The sequence below is a fragment of the Dermacentor albipictus genome, chromosome 7 (assembly GCF_038994185.2).
Source record: "Dermacentor albipictus isolate Rhodes 1998 colony chromosome 7, USDA_Dalb.pri_finalv2, whole genome shotgun sequence".
Classification (NCBI taxonomy): domain Eukaryota; kingdom Metazoa; phylum Arthropoda; class Arachnida; order Ixodida; family Ixodidae; genus Dermacentor; species Dermacentor albipictus.
In genome coordinates, this window is record NC_091827.1 from 89,978,340 (window position 1) to 90,005,532 (window position 27,193).

General features: G+C 47.3%; 1 protein-coding gene and 1 long non-coding RNA gene across 2 annotated transcripts in view; one reads left to right on the top strand and one right to left on the bottom strand.

Moving 5' to 3' along the window:
• Window positions 1–17,453, bottom strand: part of LOC135916754 (uncharacterized) — a 50,889-nt gene extending 33,436 nt beyond the window's left edge. The window contains exon 1 of the mRNA XM_065450203.2: window positions 17,315–17,453. The gene's annotated coding sequence lies outside the window, so the exon portion shown is untranslated. The remainder of the gene's footprint in view (window positions 1–17,314) is intronic.
• A 51-nt stretch (window positions 17,454–17,504) lies between these two features.
• Window positions 17,505–27,193, top strand: part of LOC135916755 (uncharacterized) — a 218,629-nt gene continuing 208,940 nt past the window's right edge. The window contains exons 1-2 of the long non-coding RNA XR_011507472.1: window positions 17,505–17,598; window positions 19,940–20,042. This is a non-coding gene — a long non-coding RNA (uncharacterized lncRNA). The remainder of the gene's footprint in view (window positions 17,599–19,939; window positions 20,043–27,193) is intronic.

Consider the following 27,193-nt stretch of genomic DNA (forward strand, 5'->3'; position numbering starts at 1 on the left):
TGTAAACGTCATCCATTAGATCATTGAAAACGAACAAATTCGATATGTAATTTTACATCTTACGTTAATTTGTTACGTTGTGTACGAGGGTTCTGTAAAAGCTGTATTTCCATAGTACAATTTTTTTTACATTCGTGTTCAACGTAGCAATTTTTTGCGCTTTAGATGTACTATTAGATGCAATTCACAGAATTGCGGTATTGTTTTTCATTGTTGAGTTACAGTGTTGTATACTTGAGAGTCTCGTTTTGTGAAAATTTTCGATTTTCCCCAATTTTTATTAAAAAGTGACAACCTAAATGAAAAATACCAAACCAACAGTCACTATATTTTAAGATTTTCTTTTAGATGCAACAAACCTCGTCAAATTTGGTGTAGTGGTTGCCGAGAGAAATGAATTCTCCTTTTACATCTATATAGATAGGAGCACCCAAGCTAAAGCTTCCTCTTAAAGAAGCCCTGAAATAGCCCTCGGGCTTGGGGAAAAAACACACGTCAACGGATAGCATACACTACTGTGAGCTTCTCAGCCAAATTGCGTAGTCGTGCGCCTCACGTGGTTCTCGCAAACGGAGCGGGAAGTCACCTTTTTCTCAAACACTGCCTTTTCAACAGAAGCCTGCTCCTGATTCTTTTCTGGACGCTTTATTTTGTAATATAGCAGATTCCCATACGCGGCTGCTATTGGAAAACAGCCGACATCAAACAAGTAGGGTGTTTCGATCAGCGCGTTTGATCCTACTGTCACTGCGTATATTGATTGACACAGTTTGAAAGATAGAGGATGCTTAAGCTTCTTCTTTAAGAGTGGAACGCGAAAGCATTCAAAGATCCCTGACTGCTTCTCAAGCTTCCCGGCAACTGAAGCGTATGCAACCGTAATGTTTACCAAGAAACACTGGCCGCGAGCGCTGTGCACGAAGGCGGGCTTTCTGGTAGAAACGCGGCCTCTTTCGTAGTCCGCGATGTGGCATAGGTGAGCGCCATCTATAGGTATTGCAAGGAACCGGTCGCGCCGCTCCTCACTCCCCCCCCCCCTCCACCCAGATATACTCACGCACCGGCAGTCGCAAATGGCGGGCGCCGTGGCTGCTCTATGTGTGGTAGAAACGCTGGAAAGGGGTTTCTTTGAGTTTTCGAGTAACAGAGTTATGTTTTTTCGTATAGTTAGGTTACAATCCGACGCTGTCATGTCTGTAGGTTGTGTGTAGCCGTACCTTACGATTTTTCTAGGTATTTTAGCTTGAAAAATTAAATTAGTTCGGTGGCTTCCTTGAGTCACATGGAGGGCCTGGGTATAGGTGGTTCGAAAACATTTTTGACGAAATGACGTCCGACGCCAGATTTTCTGCGACATGGGGCCCTTAACGCTGTCGCGTTCGAAACAGGTTGAAGTGATCGAAAATCTGCTTTAGAATTTGGTGAATAATTACGCACTTCCGCAATAAGTGCACTATCGTCTTCTCACGCTCGGCCGCGGCGACCAACGTAGGAATAAACGTAGCCGTTAGGTCTCGCTAATTTTGGGTGATTTTGAACACTCAACTTAGCCTCCAACAACGTGACACTTAAGGCCACTCCACATGCAGGCCTGCCAGCACGCGCTCACTTTTGCAGGTCGCTCCTGGCTAGACGCCTTGATAGGCATCGCTTTGTATTGAGCTATAGCGCTTCAAAATACGCAAGTTGGTGTGGCTACAATCCGTTGGTCAAGCTGGTGCAGAGCAAATCCGGTCCGTATCCCGTAGCACAGCCAGACAGAAGCAGATGAGCGTAAACGCGCACTCTAGCCCTGTCGTGCACAAAGCAAACGCGGCAGTTGCATGTAGCTGCGGTCTGCTACGTAGCGTAGATATCGCGCCCACCTCATAGTGCTGTAAGAGTGCGCTAGCTGGGCTCACTGAGGTTTGGTGAGGACAATCGCGTTTGGGCGCGAAGCAGCCGCCAAAATAAGATTGGATTGGAGACAACTTTATTTATGCCTGCAGATGGGCGCGCGCGCGCCCCAACGAGGGCCTACGTCATCCTCGAAGTCGCCGTTACTCGATGCGGGTCTCCGCTCGCCGTTGCCGGCTCGCTGGGTCCATGCGTTTCGAGCGCCTCGAGGACCCGCTGGACGGCCCAGAGCTGATCGTCTCGGTCGTAGCTCTTCGCGGCTGCCTCGAGCCGCGGTGGGAGTGTTCTTGATTTTGAATCTTCTGGATATTTGACGCAGTCCCACAAGGTGTGCGTGTAGTCTGCAATCTCCCTCCGGCAAACTCTGCACATATCTGTCGGATATGTCTCGGGGTACATACGTTTCATCAGTCTCGGGCTCGGTAGCGATCCGGTCTGGAGCTGTCTCTGTACTACCGCCTCCGCTCGACTCAGTCTCGAGTGCGGGGGTGGGAGAGTCCTGCGAGCCAGGTGGTAGGCCTTCGTGATTTCACTGTAATCCGTCATGTGGTCCTTGGTTCCGAACCACGTCGGACGGTCTGTCGCTGGGGCGCGGTTGGTTAGCGCTCGCGCCGCTGCGTGTGCCGTCTCATTATGGTTCTCATTGCGTCCCGACGCGTCGCCCGCGTGCGCCGGGAACCACTTGAGTCGTACTTTTTGTTCTTTTAGTTTGACCGCTCGCAGTACGCGCTCAGCCTCCCTGCAGATTTCGCCTTTGGCGAAGTTTCGCACCGCCTCTCTTGAGTCGCTCAGCACCGTGTGGCAGTCTGCGTCGGCGATGGCCAGGGCGATGGCTACCTCCTCCGCTTGTTCCGCTCCGGCGCTTCTCACGCTCGCTGCCGTCCTCGTGGCGCCGGTTGACGCCTCTATGACGACCGCTGCGAAGGCGTTCCGTTGGCATTCGGCCGCGTCCACGTACCACGCGTGTTTGTCGTTGGCATGCTGGTCAATGAGAGCCTTGGCCCTCGCCGCTCTTCTTCCCTTGTTGAACTCGGGATTCATGTTCTTCGGTATGGGGTCGATTCTGGTCTGGCGTCGGACCTCTTCGGGGACGGGGAGCTTCATCTCCACCTCGTTCAAAATAAGAAATAGTGGCGTCTACGTGACCACCCAAAATCAAATTTGAACGGCGCGCCGCGGTGGCGTTGACAGGCGGAGCATAATGGGCATGCCCCGCTCCGCCGTAGCCCTCACAGTGCAAGTCCTTCAAAAAGAAAAGGAAGCACCGCGAACGGTTTGTTTCATTTCCAATAGTTCCGCTTCTGGCCGAACGCACTGAACAAGTTTTTGCGACAAAGTATTTCTGAAATGGTCTAAGCTAACTTCAAATGCATACCCTGACTTCGAAAAGAAGTGGTTGAGAGCTCCTTGAATGGATATATAGGCGCCAAATGTGGTACTTTTTGTCCGAGACTCATTGAAGTTTCGAAGTCTATCAGCGAAAAGTCCAATGTTGACTATGGCGAACCCTCCCTGAATGTCTGAAATGAGCCCCACATTCTGAGTCAGTGTTCCGCCCGAGCATCATCATTATGTCCGCCATAGCTTTTAACCTAGCTGCGCGTCAAGTTCCGATCTCGCAAAATATCACGGGCGGAACATCACTGGCTGCCGCATTCCTTTATGATCAATAGAACCCGACACCATGTTGTCGCTAATATAATTGGCTTCGTGTTGTTGATATCGAGTTTATATTAGAATGGGGTAGGGGGAGAGGAATTGTCGTCCGAAGCACTTCGTCCTCGTTCATGTAACTGGCATGAGTCGCCTGGTTCCTCAGAAGCAGTAACAACTTTGCAGAAAAATAGAGTTGCTTTCAATAGCTGATAACTACCGAACAGCTATTTGTGATAGTTTCCTGAAATACCTGCTGAGGAACAATACAGAAGATCCTAATTTCTGCCACCCCCGTAAACACTACAGGAGTGCTCACTTCATATGTATTTCTATTGCTATTACCATTCTTTCGGAATTTTAGCATGTGTGTGGTCTGCTTCTCTGTAACTATCGATGTATGTGTTGCCGCACTTAACGAGTTTCTCGAGAACTTGCATCGCTTTATAAACCGTGGTCAATTGCGTAGAGCATCGGGCTGTTCTGCAAGACGCAATCGGTTTAAAAAAACGCAGTCGTTGGTCAGACGGGGGTCACTGAATCTGTAACACTGGTTATGGAACAATGGGTATGTGGTGCCCTACAATGAAACTGTTGCAGGCCACTTCACTAACTAGATAGATAGACACCCCACTGGGTATGTGCCGATGATATAAACATTACGAACCATTATAAGACGGAGAGGCGCCGTTACCCCGATCCTCACAAATCGCTTAGCAGAGAACAGCAAGTGGTCTACAGGCAGATACAGGCAGGATCCTTCCCGCACCTTTACCTTCAAAACAAGATGTACCCGGAAAGGTACGAGGAGGATTGTAACTTCTGCAAAACTCAGTTAGGCACGCTCCAACACACCATTGGAGTATGCGATTTCATCAAAGCAATCCCCCCGCCTCTTACCTGTCCCACTACCCTACCCCATCCCTCATCCACCCTTACCGAGCGATAGGAGACCTTGCTAACCATTACCGCCCTGGAAGACCAGCTCGCCCTGATCTCCAGGGGCCAGGCGGCTAGGGAAGCATATGGGTCCCGTGAAGAGGGAACCATTTCCATTGACGGCGTCTAAGAAGATGTCTAGCTCGGCTCAATAAAGTTGTTTCTCTCTCTCTCTCTCACCTTCTTACACGCCAACTTCGCTCAATGGAAATGGGAGACTGGCTATGTGCTGTTCTTTATTGAAATTTGACGCCAACTTTTGTCATTGGGGATGTGGCGTCTTTCGCAATATTCCTAACTTAAAACACATCTACTATTACCCACTCACCGTATTAGCGTTGCTGTACATTTCTGAAAGCATTAAAGTTGCCAATCATCACTAAAGGATGGACGCTTGGTTATTCTTTAGGCAAAGCTACCGTCCCTCTCCCTCTCGCCACCTGAAGAGCTTTGCGAACAAAGAACGGTTTGTAATCGCTTGTCAGCCTAGTGAAGCTGCGAAGGATTCCGTTTATCTTGGGCAAGTAGCCACAGAGTTTTTAACCCTAAGAAGGCAGTCTGTGGAACAGGAAATAATTTTTACGGATCGCATAGAAAAGCCACTATGAAGTAGTAAAGGGCAACTGATTATAAGAGCATGGTACCCTTAAGAAAGGTATATACTGCATAAACCGGAATATAGGTCAGCTCTGACCATGAAGGGGAAAAGGCGGGAAGGCTTATTCGCAAGAAAGTGCCAAAATATTCAATTTTATTTGCTGCATCGCTCGTTCGCCTTTCAGTATCAAGTCAATGTGGTTGTTTTCGTTTGGAAATAGCGCATACGAAAGGCACAGGCCTCAATGATCGGAGTTAACTCCACTTTCACCGGATGATGACTGCTTCTCGCTCTCCGCTTCCCGCAGAGCGTGGTAATCAGTTCCTTCAAGGGTACTGCTCATAAAACACTTTTTTTTTAAACGTCGAACTGGTGTCGAGCAGCCATGTAGCAGCTCACTTGCTCGCACTGCGGATCGTTTAATTTAAAAGCCGCTGAAAAACGCCGACCCATTTCGCTCCTCAAGTTGAATGACAGGAAGCGCAGAACAAGCAAGCCACACCGACCATATAACACAGAAATGGCGATGGGAACCAACATCATGTTTAAACGTGGTTACAGTGCGATCGGATGTGAATACGGCTGGAACTATGCATTTGCTAACGTGCACTCCACAGCTCACCAGACAATGACTGAAAATCTGGCAAAGACTGCTAAATAAGAGCGGCAACTTTAACTTTCTTGTTTCATGGCAGGCAGGGCGATGGAATTGTTCGACCAATATTTCGGCTTTTACGGTATGTTAGTGCACTGTCAAACAGTTTATGTCAGTTTGCTTAAATCTTTTACCAGGTAGATGTCACATATCCGCATAACTCGCTTTTGTGCACTCATGCAGTTTAACATTGTCAGTGTCATGCGGTTTTTCTTAATGAGTATCGAATGTTTGTTGCTCTATATCAATACCTTTAATCTATCCGGCCTGGTAACATCTATGCTGTGGAGCGTTTGTGTGTTTCTGCAACGTGGAGAGCGTCTGTTGGTCTCCTTAACTGTTGGCGCGTTCAATGGCACCCTAGCTATCACTTTGGGCAGATGAATAACGCAATTTGACGAAGATACTGTGACAACGCCAACAGCTTGTGTTTAGGCAAGAAAAGATTCATGACGATCTGTTTGGGCGTGTGCTTTCTCTTTGATGTGTCATCTTCTGCGATGTTATAACATAAAGCTATTCAAAACCGTTTCTATTCCATTTCTGCGATCAATCCTCCAAGATTAGTGAAAATATTTTGGGCCACCCCCATTTTGCCTGCCTGTCACTGAATCTCACGAAAACCGCCAAACCTACCCATCCCACACGACGTGTATACCCTGGTTACGCACAATTAGACAAAAAAAAGTTAGATTTCTCTTTACAATTTTACAGCTCCCTAAGTAATAGCCTTCGCCGATTGGTCAAATTGTTTTCGAGTTGCGCCCACTTCGCCTCTCTGTGACGCGGTGTCACATAACCGTGAAAGCTCACCACGTCAATGTGACGTAGACACATTAAAGATGCATTATGCCAAAAATAACAGCTTCTTTCGGAATAGACGAAAACGGCCCGTTCCCGAAGGTGTAGAAGACTTCCCAGCGATCGCTCTTTCATTGGCTACTCGGAGTGGCAGGGAAGAATGAATTTATTGGCCCATACTAAAACTATTTGCGTAGCCGTGTAACGTAGTCGAGCCATTTCGGCTCGTATACGACATCGCTCTACTAGCTCTGGTGCGCTGATTATCCGTTTTAGCAGATGTTTCGCTCTTCCGTTGCATGTACTCACAATGTTCGACCAGCCACCGCAGAATAATTAATAGGTAGCGGGTCAATTGCAGGCGCCTGCACATTCTTGTTCATCCGGTTACCTCCTTTCAGTGCACGAGCTGCGCCCCCAACAAAATCCTATCCACTCCTGCGTGCTTCTCGCCTGTTGTCAGCCTATTGGATAAGAAAAACCTATCAAGGTAGGCAATGCTATTTTGTTTAAAGCAAACAAAAGTTACCTTCCATAAACGAGGAGAGCGTGTGACTGGGTGGTTCAAACAACACTGTGCGTCACCGCCCGATGATTTGCTCGCCAGTTATGTATATTAGTTGTCAGGCGATTAGAACAACAGAAGATCGGACAAGTTTTCAGCTATAGAAGCTTTGTCCTTGTGCCATTTTGTAGGTGTACGATATTTTCACAGGCCTATATTACAACAATGGCGAGCTTCGTAAATGGCGAGCTTCGTAACGGGTTCGTAAAGGGAACCTTTTAATTATTTGCCTTTATTCCCTTTAATAATTACTTCTCTCCACCTTGCGGGCTTCCGCAGAACTATTGCGTCAAACAAGCTCATGCTGATGTTATTTTTCCATAAGGGCTTCGTTACTCGGCAGTTTTATTTCCTAATAATAAATCCGCGGGCAGAAATCTGATGCCCGATTTGTGGGGCTAACAGAGGCTGTCGGAAATAAAACGAAAGCTATTGAAGTGCTTTTAGCAATGCCGGTGAAATTTGTACACTTAGAGAGAGAGAGAGAGAGAGAAAATAATGCAGAGAAAGGCAGGGAGGTTAACCAGAGGTAGTTCCGGTTGGCTACCCTGCGCAGGGGGAAGGGTTAAGAGGGATAAAAAGAGAAACAGAGTAGAAGGGTGAGATAGAAAGAAAGGGAGACAAGCACGAACTAAGCTCGTACACTACAGAGCGGTAGGGGGCGGCATTCTTAGAGTCTGTCGTGAAGCCCCGTAGACCGCAAGAACCTTACTAGCGCGAGTAAGGCCTTCAACGCGGATGATCTTTCGGAGCATTGGCCTAAAGCTTTTAGTTCTGAAAGTGGACGATTGTCCAACTGGTCCAGTACTCTGCACATCACTTGTCTCTCAGCACTGTATCGCGGGCAGACACAGATAATGTGTGCGAGCGTCTCGTCGATGTTACATGTGTCGCACGTGGGGCTGTTGGCCATTCCTATGAGGAAAGCATAGGCGTTTGTAAAGGCAACGCCTAGCCACAGACGGTATAGCATGGTCTGTTCACGTCGTGGTAATCTAGGCGGGAGGTGCATCCGTATGTCCGGAGATAACGAACGCAACCGACACATTGTGAAAACATTTGAGTCCCACAGGGGCAAAGTACACTCACGGGACATCAATCGCAGCTCAGCCGCAGCGTCTGTTCGCGAAAGCGGAATGAATACTCGTTGACCACTTTCATGTGCAGATCGGGCGGCTTCGTCTGCGTGGTCATTCCCGCTGATGTTACAATGCCCTGGAAGCCACTGAAAGATTATGTTGTGTCCCTTGTCATAGCTTTGATGATATATGTGCCGAATTTTTGAGACCAGTTGTTCATTGGGTCCTTGACGCATTGGGCTTCGTATGCACTGAAGGGCTGCCTTGGAGTCACTAAAGTCCATTATTGCGGTGGCTTCTGCTTAATGAAATCAAGTGCAGCACGGAGCGCCGCGAGTTCTGCACCCGTCGATGTGGTCACACATGAAGTTCTTAATTTGATTTCCTCAGATTGTGCCGGGAATATGACTGCAGCAGCAGAGCTGTTGAGTTTTACTGAGCCATCTGTGTATACATGTTGCCGGAATCTGTGCACGTTGTGAATGTGCTCCAAAGTTGGTTGTTTCAAAGCTTGCAATGGCGCTCCAGCTTTCTTTCTGATTCCTGGAATTGTCATTTGAACTTGCGGCCGGTGCAGACTCCACAATGGATCTGACAATCGTGTAGCGGGCGTAAATTCTGATGGCAAGTACGACTGATGGCTTACAATAGTTTTAGCAAAAGTTGAAAGTGGCCTTTTTGCTGGCAAGCAAGCAAGATGGTGTGAGGGAATCCGAGTCAGGTGTCGGATGTGCGCTCTCAGGACATCTGTATCAATGTATACTGTCAAAGGAGCGTCTCTGGCTATGGCCACTGTTGCAATCGATGACGTAGTTTTGGGAAAACCAAGACAAGTCCTGAGTGCTTGGGCTTGCACGCTCTGGAGTTTGCGAATATTCGTGGTGCAAGTATTTCCTATTACAGGTAAGCTGTACCGCAGGAAGCCCAAAAACAGTGCTTTATATAGTTGCAACATTGACGGTACTGTTGCGCCCCAGGACTTGCCGCCTAGAAACGCAAGAAGGTCCACAATGGCGGCCAAACGCTTTGTAATGTACGAGATGTGAGGGCTCCAAGACAAGTCTCTATCAATCATGACGCCAAGAAATCGGTGCTTTCGTCTATATTGTATAATTTGGTCAATAATCCGCAAAGCAGACGGGGCCATCGATTTGCGAGTAAAAGCAACGAGTGCACATTTCTCAGCGGAAAGCTCCAGACCTTGTCTTCTTAGGTATCTTGACACAGCCGTTGAGGCTTTCTGAAGTCGTGCGCGAACTTGCACACGTGTCACGCCTGAAGCCCATATGCAAATGTCGTCTGCATATACGGAGAGTTCTACGGTTTGCGGTAACGAATCAGCGAGACCAACGAGCACCAGGTTGAAAAGGGTAGGGCTGAGTACTTCGCCTTGTGGTACACCACGACTGGTATAGCTAGATGGCGTTGGTCCATCTTCAGTCAAAATATAGAAAGATCTTCCATTCAAATAGTTGCATATCCAGCAAAAGGTGCGTCCACCAATCCCTACAGCTTCTAAGGCGTCCAGAATTGCATGATGATCTACATTGTCGTACGCACCTTTAACATCAAGGAATAGGACCACAGTGATTTGTTTCAGATGTTTCTGGTGTTGTACGTATGTTACCAGGTCGATAACGCTATCTATTGACGAGCGGCCATGTCGAAAACCAGCTATTACCTCTGGATAGATGTTGTAAAGTTCCAAGTACCATTATAACCGTGTAAGGTTCATTCTCTCCATTACCTTGCCGACACAGCTGGCCAGTGCTGTTGGTCGGTAAGATGACAATTCCAACGGGGATTTGCCAGCCTTGAGGAGAGGAACAAGTCGACTGGATTTCCACGTTGTAGGGACCAGGCCGTCACGCCATGATGCGTTGTATAGGCCAAGAAGGGCATCTCTGGCCTCTTGACCAAGGTTTGCAAGCGCAGAGTACGTGATGCCATCGTGTCCTGGTGACGAAGATCGCCTGCACCCAGCAAGTGCGGCCTCCAGTTCTTCGATGGAGAAGGTGTGTGTCCCTTTGTGTCTTCTCTTGTCCCTTCTTTGAATCGCGCTACCATACTCCCTTTGAAGATGCATTACCAACAAGCCCACATTGCAACCCCCTTGATAGCGGTGGCAGAGAAAGGGTCAGTGAATAAAACTTGGAAATAAAATTCTGGAATATTATTTTCCTCATTACGTTTATCGCCAAGGCATGTAAAATGCCCGGAACAATACTTGATGGAAACGATATAGCGAAGCATGCGCGTGAATTTTTTTTACCATCCTTGTGGAAACTGACTGTTTTAGGCAGTCCCAGTCAATGTTTTGTTATCATCACCAAATATTTATAAGGTTACAAGGCCTATAAAACATGTTGTGAATGGTGTCAGCATTTGAGCAGCCACAATCGCTAGAAGAGGAAACAATAATTGCGAAAACTGGCACCTTTGAGCAGAAATGAACAATGAAGTTCAGCACGTTAACTTTCTTCGCTCCCAACCTGAAGGCGACAGTCAAATTTTGGAATATTCATCTTGAAGGGAAGACGTTGGGCAATGAATGCTAAACTCCAACACGCTAAGCAAGGCGAATACTATAATTCAATGAATACTGAAAGCAAAAGTTGAAATAGGCTGCGATACTTCAGCTTCACAAAGTCACAATTATGGCACATGAGTAACGAAACAATATCATTGCTAGGTGAGCGCCTGTAACCTGGTCTACAATGAACGGAGGCACACCTTAGACTTCCGTCAACCAAAGCACCAGGCACCATTCCGTAAAGACTACTCAACATAGACCGTATTTACACTATTAATCAGGTGATAGAGAAATGAGCGGAATATAACCAACCCTTATATATAGCTTTCATTGATTAAGAGAAAGCGTTTGATTCAGTGGAAAGCTCAGCAGTCATGGAGGCATTATGGAGTCAGGGTGTAGACGAGCCGTATGTAAAAGTACTGAACTGTATCTATAGCGGCTCCACAGCCACCGTAGTCCTCCGTGAAGAAAGCAACAGAATCCCGATAAAGAAACGCGTCAGGCAGGGAGATACGATCTCCCTAATGCAATTCACAGCGTGTTTACAGGAGGTATTCAGAGACCTGGATTGGGAAGAATTGGGGATAAGAGTTAATGGAGAATACCGTAGTAACTTGCGGTTCGCTGATGATAATGCCTTGCTTAGTAACTCACGGGACCAATTGCAATTCATGCTCACTGACCGGGAGAGGCAAAGCAGGAGGGTGTGTCTAAAGATAAATTTAGCAGTCTCAGAAGAGAACAGCAGTTTACGATAGGTATCGAGGCACTGGATGTGGTAAGGGAATACATCTACTTAGGGCAGGTAGTGACAGCGGAACCGGATCATGAGACGGAAGTAATAAGAAGAATAAGAATGGCCTGGGGTGCGTTTGGCAGGCATTCTCAGATCATAAACAGCAGGTTGCCATTATCCCTCAAGAGAAAAGTATATAACAGCTGTGTCTTACCAGTACTCACTTACGGGGCAGAAACCTGGAGGCTTAGGAAAAGGGTTCTACTTAAATTGAGGACGACGCAACGAGCTATGGAAAGAAGATTGATAGGTGTAACGTTAAGGGATAAGAAAAGAGCAGATTGGGTGAGAGAACAAACGCGAGTTACTGATATCTTAGTTGAAATCAAGAAAAAGAAATGGGCATGGGCTGGACATGTAATAAGGAGGGAAGATAACCGATGGTCATTAAGGGCTACGGACTGGATTCCAAGGGAAGGGAAGCGTAGCAGAGGGCGGCAGAAGATTAGGTGGGCGGATGAGATTAAGAAGTTTGCAGGGACAACATGGCCACAATTAGTACATGGCCGGGGTAGTTGGAGAAGTATGGGAGAGGCCTTTGCCCTGCAGTGGGCGTAATCAGGATGATGATGATGATGATGACGACGATGATGATGATGAGGATGAACAGAGGAAATAGCGGGGACAGAAAAGTGTTGAGCACGAAATGCCTTCTGTCGCAACAGCTCATGGTGTCTCCACATACAAGTCATCGTTTCAATGTCACCCTCTCTGACGCCTTTCAATACTTATTTAGCCTATTTTTCAATACCTATTCCCTGGCATTGGGAATTATTTGGCAATGCGACCACATTTACTACTAGGTTTCCAATTCTGGTTATCGATTTTTCATCGTTGTTGGTCTATTGTATGTCTGGGACACGTTTACAATTTTTCAGGTAACCTTCCATATCGAGTCACATTCTAAGGGGTATTCATAAAATGATTTCAAGCGTATAGAGCGGTGTATTTGGTACCAGGTGATGTACATGCATGTGGTGCCATGTATAGAGCAATGTGGTCTTTATTGAAGTGCTTGCTCGAAAACAACGTTAGAACCTATGCACGAGACATAACCGATGATTCCAGAAGCATGCTATAGAAGCGACAATGCCCTGTTTGCCATGATGGCAAATAAGCTATTCGTTTGACATTCACTACATTAGGACCTTGGCTGTCCTTGACACATGCCAAATCGGCTTCAATTTGACAACAGCCAACGTTGCCTTTAAAATTTCCATCTAAATAAGTTTGATCTATTACAAATAACTTTTTGTTGTGACTTGTGCTTCCACTACAAACCGAGAACACTACATGCGATATTCAAGTGCTCATATAAAGTGTAAACCATTCTTTGCACTTTCTTGCGTGAGTATACGGTGACAGTCTCAATACAGGAAAATATACTTCCCTTTTAAGTTCATATCAGCTTGCCACCATCTCACAGACACTGCTTACGCTACGCAAGATCTCATGCAGTGCGGGCTATGGCCTTCAAAACAAACCATTTTTTATACCAAGTCTCGCATGCAGGGTGGCGCGCATGCTACTTCACTTGTAGATTATATTCGATTTCGCATTAGCGAAACACGTATCTCAAATATGTACTTCCATTCTCGTCGAGACCCCGCCCCACAGACTGCAACCAAGCAAGGTCGGCCAGCGTCTCATCTCCTGCACACCGCCAGGCAAGGTCAATAATATCTGCACACATGTCGTGGCCCTCGATGACAAGGGTAACAGGCTACATGGTAACGGGATGTCATGTGGGGCACCACACCATCACAATCTGTGCGCGCCTAATAGCTCAACGCCAATGTCGTTGTACCATTCCTACACAAAAGCGCATTGTAAACTTTCAACCCTTGCTACAAAGCTCTTCGTCAACTTTACGTAAGTGACCATAAACGTGGGACACGCGCTAAACATCAGAGTATTGGAAATGGGAGTTTAAGATAGAGAAGTCGAGTTCTAGGTGAATGAAATAAGGAACTGTATTGAAAAAAAAAAAACATAGTGAACTCGAACATTCCAAGTGCGATAGGATGCTCGGTCCATCAATGCGACCACAATTTTATAGCCGAAAGACCTACACTGGAAAGTAGCCACAGTAAAGCCAAAACCATGAAATGTGGAAGAAAAATTTGACAATGAAACTCCAATAGGAGTTGCCTAAGTATGTGAAATCATTGTGCTACTTGTTCATCTCCACGCAGCAAGGGTGCGATTATCAGTGTTATGAAACTTCATCGAACCAGTTTAAATCCTTATCAATCCTTATCGGTCGTTATCAAAGTAATCGAACATGATCCGACCCTTATCAACTCTTATCGGTCCTTATCAACCTGGATGTCTAGCGAAGCTGTTGCATACAACCACTGCATTTGCTGAGGGGGATGCGATCGCTTTATTGATGGTTCAAATGCTTGATTTGAGGCTGCTCTGTATTGAAGCCTATGCTGCTCTCTGGGTTGCATTAGTGATTTTAATGAATGTATGTACTATTCGCTTCACTTTTCCGAGTGCTTGTAGCCTTTACTGAGCCATTGCATTTCTTGCTTGTTTACGGGTGATGAGCCATTGCTTACGGAGATACGAGCTATTGTTTAGGGGGTGTGGAGCATTGCATTCATCTTTCGTGATCGCCGAACGGGATTCTCGTTGGGTAGGCATAAAAATGCTTACGCATTTAAACAGCAGGGTAAGCGCATCAAAAATAAAAGGCATAGGGAGATAAGACTCCGCTCGATCATGCGGCAATAACGGGGCCGGAGTAGCAGTCTTGAGAGCTTAGTTTTCACACTAATGGCTTTTTGAGACTCATACAGTTACTAATGGTTACGACGAAACAACAAAGAAGAGCCGTTTCACGTGCATGTACATGTGTATTCTAGTGAATACCGAAATCAAGATTCGAGGCACCCGATCATTTTTCTGTCCATGGCTCAACCGAGCAATACGAAAGAAGAGGAGAGACATGTCATATCTAACAGTAAGGCAAAGTGAGAGTGGTAAAACGATGGGCTTTGTGTCGAAACGCGACATTGATAGGGATGCTCGTGGGAGCAGTCCAAATCATGAACAGTTGGTCAAGTCGCACTGCATGTGTCAGATATTTCGAATCGCTCAGGACACGACAGTATAGCGGGCACATGCACATCGCCGAGCTTGCAACTGCCTCTTATTTCGCTGGAAATTGGTGTAAAAATGCTTCATTCATTATATAATTTGATAATAATTTACTTCGAGAGAAAATAATATATGGGGTTTACCTGCAAAAACCACGATCCTATTATAAGGCTCGCCGTAGTGCGGGATACCGGAAATTTTGACAACGTGGGGTTCTTTAACGTAAGCCTAACTCCAAGTAAACGGGCCTTTTCGCATTTCCGTGGTCAGGATTCGATCCCGCGACCTCGTGCTTAGCAGCCGAAGTCTATAGCCGCTAAGCAACCGCGGTGATTAATTGACTCAAGGTCGCCTGAATCTGCCCATGAAAATTCGTCACTTTTTTTATCGCGTCTACCTTTCTAGCCCTTATTCTTAGCATTAGGCAACATCCTGGTCGAAATACACATGCCTATGTTGTAATAAAAAAGCATTTGAAGACTTCAAACGTACGTTGTTAAGCAGCGTTCAATAAATGCCTCTTTGCTCGTGACTGACTGACTTATTGCAGGGGCGAGCAACGTAAACAGTGTAAGTCTCTCTCCATTATTTTGTTCAACATCGAAGCAAAAAGCTCATAAACATACAACCACTAATGGATTCTTCGCTGATCATGCCACTGGATGCTCCCTTATACGAGAAAATACTGCGGGCTCTACTCTGCAAATCTTAAAGTGAAGCTTCCGTTCCCCTTCCATCCACTTTTCGGGTGTTGTATGTGCCTGTTGTATTGCGCGTCCCTCCATCGACGTCACACCTTCGTCATTTTCCCATCGTCGTGATGCCTTTGCCATCATGCAGTTGTCTTGATGCCGTCTTCGTCCCTAAATTATGGAGTTATACGTGTCATAAACACGGTCTGATTTAGAGGGACGCCATGGTGAGGCACACGGGAATAATTCTTGACCACCTGGGTTTTTTGAACGTGCACGTAAATCTAATTACACGGGTGCTCTTCCATGTCGCCTCCATCGAAATGTGGCCGCAGTGGCCGGGATTCAATGCCACGACCTGGTGCTTAGCAGCGCAACACCAAAGTCACCAAGCGGCCGCGGCAGGTGCCGTCGTTATGCAGTCGCCACCCTTCTCTCGTGGTCATGATGTCGTGGCCATCGAAGAGTCGTGTATAATTGTCAGCGTACTGCCATAGTCGTGCCACTGTTATGCCGTGGTGGCCGTTCTAGTGTCACCGTGCGGTCGTCATCACGCTACCCTCGTTATGCATTAGTTGACATGCGTGGCACCTGCATGTTGGATTGCCACAATTTACGTTGAATGAGGCGTTTCCCGGTGTTGATGCGCCCATCTTGGCCGTGCAATTAGTTCTTGTTGCAAATGGTCGCTGTAGAAGAGCAGCGCTCCTCTCTAATAGCGATGAAAGCCTCGGCTGGACCGTTTCACGCAGTTAATGGTATCCGCGTATACTTGTTTAATTCGTTGTTTTAAAAGCTTGCAGCTTGAACTTAATATGCTCCGCAGAAAACTATAACTCAGTACCGGTTGAAATGGCAAACCAAAAATTTTTGTGCACTAATGATTTCTTCTATCCTCTTAGTGTTTCGCGGAAATTCTCTTGAAGAAACAAAAGTTGTTTCTAGTCATTCATTGATTTCGTAGCGTCGTGACTTTAAAATTCGCATCTGCAAGAGGTGCAGCTTGCAAATACCCTAAACTACACTGGAACACCAATGAGCTTTTATATGATGATCCGTTTAATAAGACCTAAAAAACAAAACAAACTATACCGTGCTACGTGAAAATGCAAATATGAAATTAGAGAAAGGAACACAATCTGAACTCCATGGCGGGCTATGGTAACGAGACTGCAGTCCACTAATCGAAACTCTAAGATCAGTTATTCCATTCTCCGCGCGTCGCCTTGCATGTCCTATCCACTTGAGTTGAAAGCTTTACTAGGTGGCGCAAACATTTTCTTCATTACAAATCTAAACACATAGGCCGCTCACTTTAATTTGCCTACAAAGGCTTCTTTTGTAAAAAATATAATTCATGTAGCATGGGTAAAGTGCATTCATTTTAAGCTTATGCTGGTTATATAATGATACAATTTCTTTATTTGTTTATCCATTTATTTATTGTTTGCTATGTGGCTGGATGAGAAGTGCACGCCAGTCAGCCATTTTTGTTGTTCTAAATGTAAGACGTAGGATAGCACTGTTTCTCATGAAAAATAGAATTTCAATAAAAATTTATTACAAGGAATGCTTTCCGCCGAAAGGTGATAGCCGATGTAGACACGCTGTTTGGAATTCGCATCACTGCGCAACAATGATTCAAACACGGCAAACAACCAGGCATATCACGTGACTGTCGTCGGCACGGACGACGAGGGTAATTTACCAAGCAACGAGGCAGACATTTTTTTGCTGCGTGTAACCTAAGGGACCAGAGCAAACCTGTCTGGCGGTTCATGCAATGTCGCTTACATGGCTGCGAACCCTTTCCGGCAATGATGGCGGTGTTCGCAATACAAGTACTGTGTGAGGGCAGTAGTCTCGAAACATTTGGAGACAGCCGCTCAAAATGAGCATGCGCATTTATCTTACCAACCGCGCTGGATTCCAACAGCATTTCTGACAACAGCAACTAAGGAACACGTTTACTTCGAAATGGGCAAAATGGACTCACCTATAGGGTGTTGATGGGGCTCTCAGCGGGCGAACCCTTTCAGACGACGTGGCAAGAGCTCGGGTCCTGCCCTCGCCTATCGGCTGTGCAGGCGCCGGTGCAGATGCCGCTCGCTGCCGCCGTCGCAGCCGGTCCGGATGCGCGCGCCGCACCGGAAGTGAAGAACAACGCCTTCCGGAACTCGCGCGGTGACCGTCCGTCTGCTGCCGCTGGGCCCGGTCGTCTGCTTGGGTGCGAGGTGTCGATAAGAGGCAACGAAAATAAGACCTTATCGAGAGGACGCAGTAAGTGATCAAAAGACCGCACCGTTATCCCTGCCGTCATTATAGGGCCCCATTATTTAACTTCACTCTGTTAAGTTGTCGCCGCGTTGTCCGTATGGACTAGAGTATGAATAGGCAGCTATGTTTTGATGGGGTGGTGCACATGATTATATTTCCGCGTAGGCATGCTAGGGAAAGGGAGAAAATAAAGCTGAGCTAGCAGCTGTTGAATGCCAGAGCTAAACGCGTAACATGAAGTGAATGATTCGGCATTGTTATTTTCGTATAACTGGCCTGGTAACTTGACTTAGTGATGCTGACCTGAATAAAATCACGAGCGAAGAGAGAGAACATAGATTTCATGCTGCAACGGTTGCCACGCTCGCCCTTCGAAATATTGCTAAGCACGAATATATAAGTAGAAAAAGCTTTTTTTTTTTGTCGCACAAAGTGTATGCGACATCATACAGAACACCACTGAATACTTGATGCATGAGAGTTGCACTTGTGAAGAGTTCTAATGGACATTTTTTTCTCTTTCTCTTCGCAGTTAAAAATCCGTTTTTATAGCATGCTCAGAATGGGGAGGCGGTAGATGTTGCTGTTGTAAGCGAAAGGTAAAATGTGTTTCACAAAGCAGGAAAACATTGCTATTATTATTAACTGTTCCTTCAAAATAGCAAATATCGTGTGCGAAACGCATGTAGTGTTGAGTGAAACGCATTGACGCGCAAATAAAAAACATTAAATAAAAGTGAAATAGAAAAGGCTCATTGACAAAAAAAAAGCATAATTATTGAACTGTCGGAAAGTTCCATCGCTCATTATGCTGGTCTCACCTTTGTTCGCGAGGTCCAGATTAGGTAAATCCAATCACTTGTTCCTATCCTTGTGTACTCGTGTTCATTCTACTTGCTATTTGAGCCTCAAGGCAAAGTCAATGCGCAAGCTGGACGCAAAAGGAACAGAAAGAGAACAGACAAACGGAAGCGGCTCCCTCGTTGTCCAAGAACAAAACAAAGTATATCATTTGTTTGAGCCGAGTTGCTCTATAACACTGCGGTGAGTGGAAGTCACGCTCCGCTGCCGACACCCTTTTCCGCGGTGGCCAATCCCGAATTTTGAGATTCTCACGTGCGGCGATTTATAAGTGGAGGTGCAATCACAGGTTCTCAATCGTGGCTCCTTGCAGGACCTTCGCGGAGATTTCGACACACTTGCACCGTGTTCAAGAAGAACGTGCAAAGGCGACAGCATCGATGCACGCACAACAACCGAAAATTTGCAAAATTCACCCAGCGGCTACTCGGCACAACAATCTACTCTTCTGCGGACAGCCGAGGGCACTCAGTTCACATTATTGTTGCAAAAAGTCCCAGTGACACGCAGGAAACACGCGAGCGGGACGTATCAGCGGCGCCGCTAACTCGAAGTGTTCGCTGCCTGGGCAGAGTTTTCCTTTGCCGAAAACGGCTGCTGAATCTCAACCAGCTGCGGACACTGCGCATGTGCGAAAGGATACACGTCATGCCATTTGAAGCTGCGCGCGGTGTTCGCACCATTGAAGCTCGGCCAAGGCGCTACTCTCCCTGCGCGAAAGAGAAATAGTGCGAAACTTCCAACGGCGAGATTAGGGCTTGCCGGCAGGCTACCTGTCGCGTTGCAGGCTGAAGTGACGATTTACTTAGTCACGTCGGCAGTCAACATAAGATAGAAACGGATATCAATCCGAAAACGAGAAAAGGTTCACAGCTGGCGGAGTGTTACAGTTTGTGAAGCCCCATTTCGCTCCCAACGCTGGTCGGTTGCTCGGCATTCCGCGCTGCACGCAATTAGGAACAGTTGGAGCGCACCCCGCATGCGGCTGCCGGCGCGCACCTGCGCTGGATGCGATGCGCGGGCCGTGCGTCGCTGCACCTGCGACATTCGCGAGCCCCGCACGGCGCATGCGCCGCTTATCGAGGCCTGCGGGTCCCGCAGTGGCGGTGACCGCGGGCTGATGTACACACGCGCTTCCAGCCCGAGGGAACACCAACAGCTGTGTGCAAGCGTGCGTGGCTCGGCTGCGAGGATTTGCAAAACAGAGCGAGCCTCTACGAAGGTGTAAAGGAAAGAAAGAAACCAAATGCAGAGGTGCATTTTTACTGCCTGATTTGTGTTTACTGCCCCCTATGATTTGTGTGCCTCCGTTAACGGCTTCCTCATTTTCTTTTAGCTATTCGTATGGCGAAATACGACGTCCTCTTCACAAAATGAGCATTGTGAATTGTAGGAAGCTCTTGCACCTCTTCACTGCCAGTGATGCGCTGTCGCGGTTTCGCTCTCGCGCGCCTTGAGAAGCCGTTTTATTTTGCTTTTGCAGACGCCCGCATCGCTGATGTTGCTGGTCTACAAAACTTGGGCGGCTTGCCGCAGCGCAACGAGATTTGGCATTTCAGTGGAGCTGCTTGGTTTGCCACACAATGGTAACGCCTAAACAGGCCACCAAGCAGACAAGTGATCCATACGTTTTTGAGAGCGGCGCCTTGAAACCAGGTGCTGCTTTCATAGTGGAGGGTGTTCCAGCTAACGTTAGCAAAGCTCCTAAAAATAATACATACAATATGCGAGAATGCAACCAATGGTGTTCTGTAAACAGTGACGTAGTGCACGAGGAGTTTTTTTTGCCATAATTAAGGTTTTGATAATTACATGAGATTATTTAACGAGCGTTTTAATTACTTCATTGAGAGCGAGAATTTTTATAGGAAAGTAATAATTGTGTTTTAAGAATTTCGATTCAATTTTCAGTGTGCTTTGTCTCGCTCATTTATTTTTCCTCGACATAAAGAAAACGCGCGAAATGTGAAGATGACCGCACGATAACGCGTCCGCGCCCCGCGACACCAGCGGTCCCAGGAGTTCATCGGAAAAGCTTACTCTGCTCAATGCCTGGCTCGGCGGCATCGTGAAAGGGGCGACGCATCGGTGTCGGCCGTTCTTCGCCGACAGCTGCGAGCTGCCTTTTCGACTTGAGGCGCGAAGTAAACGCATGCGCAGCGCCATTGAGGGCGATAACAAAGGCATTGGGAAGAGTAAGTTCTTCCGAATGACGCCTGTGGACCGCTGGAGTCGCGGCGCAGGGACGCGTAATCATGCGGCTATTTTCGAATTTCGCGCGGTTTTTGTTGTGAGGCTATAAAAAAAAAAGATAATCACGCGAGACGTAGAACACTTACAGGAACTGAGTCGGGTATTTCAACAGAGAATGACTACTTTCTATAAAGATTCGCGCCCTCAATTCAGTAATTATTTCAGTCCGTAAATATACTCATATAGTTATCGACCGTTCATTATGAAAAAATAAAAAAAATAAAACTTCTGGTGGTGTAATGGGAGTGTCCGTCGTTGCTGTTACACGGCGTTTACGGAACGCATCCCAGTCCGTCCAAGTAAAGTCCCTCGTTCTTCCCATAACGGCTGTTAGGTGTGGGAGAGTAATTTCGATGATGCAGTGATCAGTGATCAGTGATCACTCCCGAGGTCGTGTTGGGTGTTGCGCCAATGGGCGTTGTCTGCGACATAGAATCATGGTCATGTGATCTACTGTCTGATACTAAATCGGCCACCCGCATTATCACAACAGACGCCCCGACTGAGCGCATGGACAGTAGACTCGCCCACCTTATCGAGGCCAAATCATCCATCCTCTCTAGATGGAAGGGACAACGGCTCAATAGAAGACTCAGACGGAAGGTCGCACTTCTCAACAAGGAAATTGAAGCACACTGCCGAGTTCTAAGTCGACAGCAATGGACAGAGCTATGTCACTCTCTAGACGGGCAACTCCACCAACCCCGCTCGTGGAAAATCCTCAGACATTTGATTGACAGCACCACCACCCGCTCATATCAACAAGATCGCCTCGCCAAGCTTTTATTCACAGAGAGCAAGACGCATGGCCAGGACCACGTTAAGAATAGCTTATGTCAAAAGTACATCCCATCTGGGCCCACTCAACCTCACGGCCCATACACAGGGACCTCCAACCCTGCCCTTGATGAAGATTTCAGCTTGGCAGAGATTCATGCTGCCCTACATAAGCTGAACAGCCGTTCGGCGCCAGGCCCAGATGGTGTTACGAATAAAACACTAAGAAATCTAGATGACCCCTCGGTGCAACAACTCACCGAATACATCAACACCTGCTGGCGCCAGGGATCCATTCCCCCGACATGGAAAACAGCCAAAGTAATTCTCATCCCCAAACCCGGTAAGCCATCTAGCCTCGCCAATCTCCGGCCCATATCACTAACTTCATGTGTAGGCAAGGTCATGGAGCACGCACTCCTAACCCGTGTAAACACTCACCTCGAAGACACATGTGCTTATCCCCACTCGATAATTGGCTTTCGACAGCATCTTTCCACCCAAGACGCTATGCTCCAACTTCAGCATCAGATCCTAGATGGCAAATCCCGTCACACGAAGGCGATCTTGGGCCTCGACCTCGAGCGCGCCTTCGATAATATAAGGCACTCCACCATCCTTCAGCGCATCTCCTTGCTCAACCTTGGAGAACGCACTTACAACTACGTAAGTGACTTTCTATCCAATCGGAAGGCCTTCCTGTCGGTCGGAGACATTCGATCGGAGGAACTCTCCCTCGGCAGCACGGGCACACCACAAGGCTCTGTCATTTCCCCAATACTGTTTAATCTGGTTATGATTGGATTAGCCCAAGAACTACAAAAACTCGACGGCATTGAACACACCATATACGCCGATGACATTACAATCTGGGCTGCAAAGGGCAGTGACGGCCAAATCGAAACTGCCCTACAAGACGCCATTGACGTCGTAGAAAATTATCTTGAAGGCACGGGACTCCGCTGTTCCCCTGAAAAGTCGGAGCTTCTCCTATACCGCCCCACACTCCGTGGACGCCCCCCGCGGGGCTCCACAACTAAACGCCAATACGAGGAAATAGAGCTCAACCTGAGCGATGGCAGACCTATACCCGTGGTCCCTTGCATCCACGTTCTTGGTATGACCATAGAAGCCAACGGAGCTAACTCTACGGCTATCTCAAAGATCCTTCGACAGACCGCCAATACATCCAGACTGCTGAAACGAGTGACCAACCGGCGAGGGGGTATGAAGGAAGACAGCCTCATCCGCCTTGTCCAATCTTTTATCGTCTGTCAGATTACTTATGTTGAGCCCTTTCTCAACTGGTACAAAGCTGAGAAGTCTAAACTGGACATCATCATTAGAGGAGCCTATAAGCAGGCCTTAGGACTACCCAACCACACCAGCACGGAACTTCTACTACAATTAGGTATCCACAACACGCTAGACGAGTTAATCGAGGCCCAACGTCGATCTCAACTAGAGAGGCTTACTCTCACGGAAACGGGCCGCAGCATTCTAAACAAGCTTAATATAACCTACCACCGTCAACATGGAGATAAACACCCAATACCACGCGACATTCAGCAATGGATACACGCCGACCCTATTCCGAGAAACATGCACCCAGACTACAACAAAGAACGCAGGAAGGCACGAGCTACTTCCCTCATCAAAGCTTACGCCAACACCGCGGGCGTCACCTTCGTCGACGCAGCTGAGTACCAAGATGGACGGCGCTTTGCGGCGGTTACCACAGCAGGCGGCTTGCTCCGACATGCTGCCAGCATCATTACCAAAAATGCCGAGACGGCCGAGGAAGTGGCCATCGCCCTGGCCACTCTTGACCCAGCCTGTCACACCATAGTGAGCGATTCTCGCGCAGCAGTCAACAACTACATCAAAGGTCGCATTTCTCATCAATCACTCCGCATCTTACGACAAGCCCCGCATTCGTCTGAAAATCAGATCACCCTCGTCTGGATCCCAGCACACGCACTCTCCACTGACACCACGAAACGTCACACCATCATTCCACGGGAACATAACTTTCCGACCCAGCCTCTCCTTGAAAGTCACACTCATGACGGAAACGGTAGCACCAGTATCCACTAATGCTGTTGCAGGTATACTATCAATTAACACACGCACTTTGTTCTTCACCATCATAATAGGCAGAGGAGTATTTCGCAGAGACGCAGACTGTCCGGTGACCTTACCTCCATCGGCCGCGCCGGCTAGTTTCCCGACGGCTGTGGTGACGCAGCACGTCGCCGTGGTGACGGTGAACGGCGTTGGCGACTGGTTGGGGGCGTCAGGCTGCGGTCTGAAGCTGGCGAGCCACTCCTTCTACTATATTGATGGAAGGTATTCCGGGGTGGCGCGCCTGTGGCGTTTGCGCTATCAGGGTCTGTCGGCCAACGGTCGTCATAACTGTCACGTTCAAAATTAGGCCAAGTTGGTGGTGGGCCATATCTTGTTGTCTGTCGGCGCCGGCGACAAAAACGAGCAATGTGCCCTGAGGCGCCACAGCTGTAACACACAGGCGATGCGCGACCGACGATGTAAACCTCGGGGTCAACCCTGGGACGCTGAGAATAATAAACGCGATCTTCCGAATTTCGATTCGTGGTGGTAGCTCGACGAGTTCGTTGATCGTGCATCGCGTCGTCGGGAAAGGTACGTCGGTGCTGTCGCAGTTGATCGACTCGACACCCTGCAACGCCTGGCATGGCAGACAATGCGGACACAGCAGATGCATGTTCTTGAGGTTGGTTGGGAGCCCAGCCAAGGAGTTCGACATCCGCCCCTTTGGTGTGTCTTTCAAGTTCTTCGCGGACAATTTGCCTTATAGTTGCCGCAAGGTCACATTGAAAACTGTAGTTGTCATTGTCTTCAACGCTTGCCACCGTGGTGACATTTGTCAACCTGCCGAACTTAGGCGTGATACGGCGCAGCTTCAAGGCCTGAAATGTGCGGCAATGCTTGATGAGGTCGGCGACCGAGGCGAGACTCTCCTTTCCGATTAAATAATTGTACACATCCTCGGCTATGCCTTTGAGAAGGTGTCCAACCTTGTCCTCTTCGGACATTCGAGGATTGACCGTTCTGCAAAGCTTCAGGATTGCCTCAATGTACGTAGTACAGGTCTCACCTGGGACTTGAGCACGCTGAAGCAATGTCTGCTCCGCCCGCTTCCTTTTCGTGGCGGAATCGCCGAAGCACTCGGTAAGGTGAGTAACGAAGCTGTCCCACGTTGTGAAGATATCTTCATGGTTCTCGAACCACACGAGCGCAGTGTCTGTGAGGAACAGAACCACATTGTCGAGCTGAGCCGTGGCGTTCCAGCCGTTGTACTTGCTCACACACTTGTAGTGGGTGAGCCATTCCTCCACGTCCTCGCCGAATTTTCCTGAGAAAGGGCGGGGCTCCATCTGATGCATCCAGGCGCCGGTTGTTCGCACTGGAGCTGCCAGAGAAGGTTGTTGGTCACCGCTGTGGGACATCGGGATCTCAAGTGGTGTTGGGGGCAGTCGTGCGAGGCGTCGGCTCCGGCGTGGTACTTGCTGCAGCAGCTCCGTCGTCTTGGTCGAAGTACCCCGCACCTCCACCACAAAACTGTTACGGTTAAAGTTAAACAGGCTTTATTTAAGGACCGAGATTGATGGTGAAGTAAAGATGGCGTCCCGAGGCTTCACACGCATGCACACGCTAACGTCTTCTTCTTCTTCTCCTCGCCCGGCTAATGCCGTAGCAATATTTTTGTTTTGCATGCAAAACATTTTCGAAGGAACGTAACGTTAAAAATCGGCTATTTATTTATCTCCACAATTTGCGAATAACTTCAGTTCATTCCATTTTATTTGAAGGGGTATTACATGAGGGGTGGAAAATTGAAGGCCATGTTTTTTTACAGGGTAAGATAATTTGTTACGGTCTTTAAAAATGTGGTAGGACAGATTATCACTGTGATTTCGTCAGAAAAGCCGTTCCAGTTTGTTGCTGAACGAAAAAAGAATGAAGACGAAAGAGTTATGGGGGGGGGATGCGTACGCGGGCGCGCAACTTGTTGCGGTTGACCGGCGCGACTGGAGATGCGTGCCGGGCGGAGAATGTATGGTGCCTCGCAGAGTGAGCTGTAAAAGAACTTGTGAAAACGACAGAGTCTAGCAATGCGGAGACGATATGCAAGCAACGATCAGCCGGATTCTGTTTTCAGTGCCGATATACCAACGTCGTAGGAGTCTTTAGAGGGTATCAATCTTGAAGCTCGATTTTGAAGCGATTCGAGTTTATTGATGAGATATACTTGACGAAGGTTCCAAATGGGGGATGCATATTCTAATTTCTCCCTGACGAGAGACTGATAGGCTGGTAATTTTACAACTTTTGGGGCATGGTGCAAATGGCGTTTCAGAAACCCGAGTGTTTTGTTAGCAAATGAAATGATGTTCATGATGCGCGTTTCCCAGGTTAAATCACTACAAAGGGTTATTCCGAGGTATGTGTGGGAAGGAACTATTCCAAGCTTGGCATCTGTAATTTTCTCAATATTTATTTTGCTCAAATTTTTTCCCGTGAATTTATATTTATACGCGATTGTCCCAGTTTTACGCCTGATACCGTGGCGCGAATGTGATGCCCCTGACGACGAGCGCTGGCACTATAAAGTCTCGTCCTCGGTGAGGCCGTCCTAGCTTCGCGCAATTCCGGCTATTATTTATTTATTCAAAATACCTTACAAGCCCGAAGAACGGGCATTGGGTGAGGGGAAACAAAATATTAGACAGTATAAAGAGCAAACAACTATACAAAATCATACAATTATATAATGCTTTGTTAATAATAACACAACGAAGAATCAAGTGTACACAAACTCTAAAATTCTAAGATAAAAAGAAAAAAAAAGCATACAAGAAGCACCGCAGACAAGATGTTTCTTTTTTTTTCAAGTAAGAAATGAATGTTTATGTCGTGACGGAATTTTTCTTTGTTAGCTTCAGCTACCAGGATATCGGCAAGGTCGTTCCACAAGCGGATGACACGTGGAAGCGCAGATGAGATAAAAGCGTCTGTTTTGCCGTAGATGCGCTTGAAAGAAAGACGATTATGCAATCTATGTGAGGTGAATGGAGAAACTTGCAAGACTATTGGTGATGGCCTCGGTCCGTGAACATACTTGTTAAACAGCAATAGAAGTGCTTCATTACGACGAGTGTTCAAAGAAAGAATTGATAGATTGTTTTTAATTTGCGTTATACATTCGTTCCAGTTGTAATTTTGTGAAATGAATCGAGCGGCTCTATTCTGAACTGATTCCAGCATAATGGTTAAATAAATGTAATGAGGGGGCCATATTGAAGAAGCAAATTGAAGTTTAGGGCGAACAAATGTAAGATAGGCTATTTTGCGGACATTTGTCGGTGTCTTACGGAGGTTCCGGCGTAACTATCCCAAGGATCGGGAGGCATTTCCGCAGATGTTGTTATGTGTAGTCCAGGAAAGGTTTGCTGTCAGGGTTAGGCCTAGGTATATGAAAGAAGTAACTACAGGCAGAGGAGTGTTGTTAATATAGTATGAGAAGTCTGAAAGGATATGTTTGCGAGGGAAAGACATTACATTTATCTGGATTAAGCGACATTAGCCAGGTGCTACACCAACTGCTAATAAGGTCAAGATCACTTGGAAGTTTTACGTGGTCATCAGTACTAGCAATTTCTCGGTA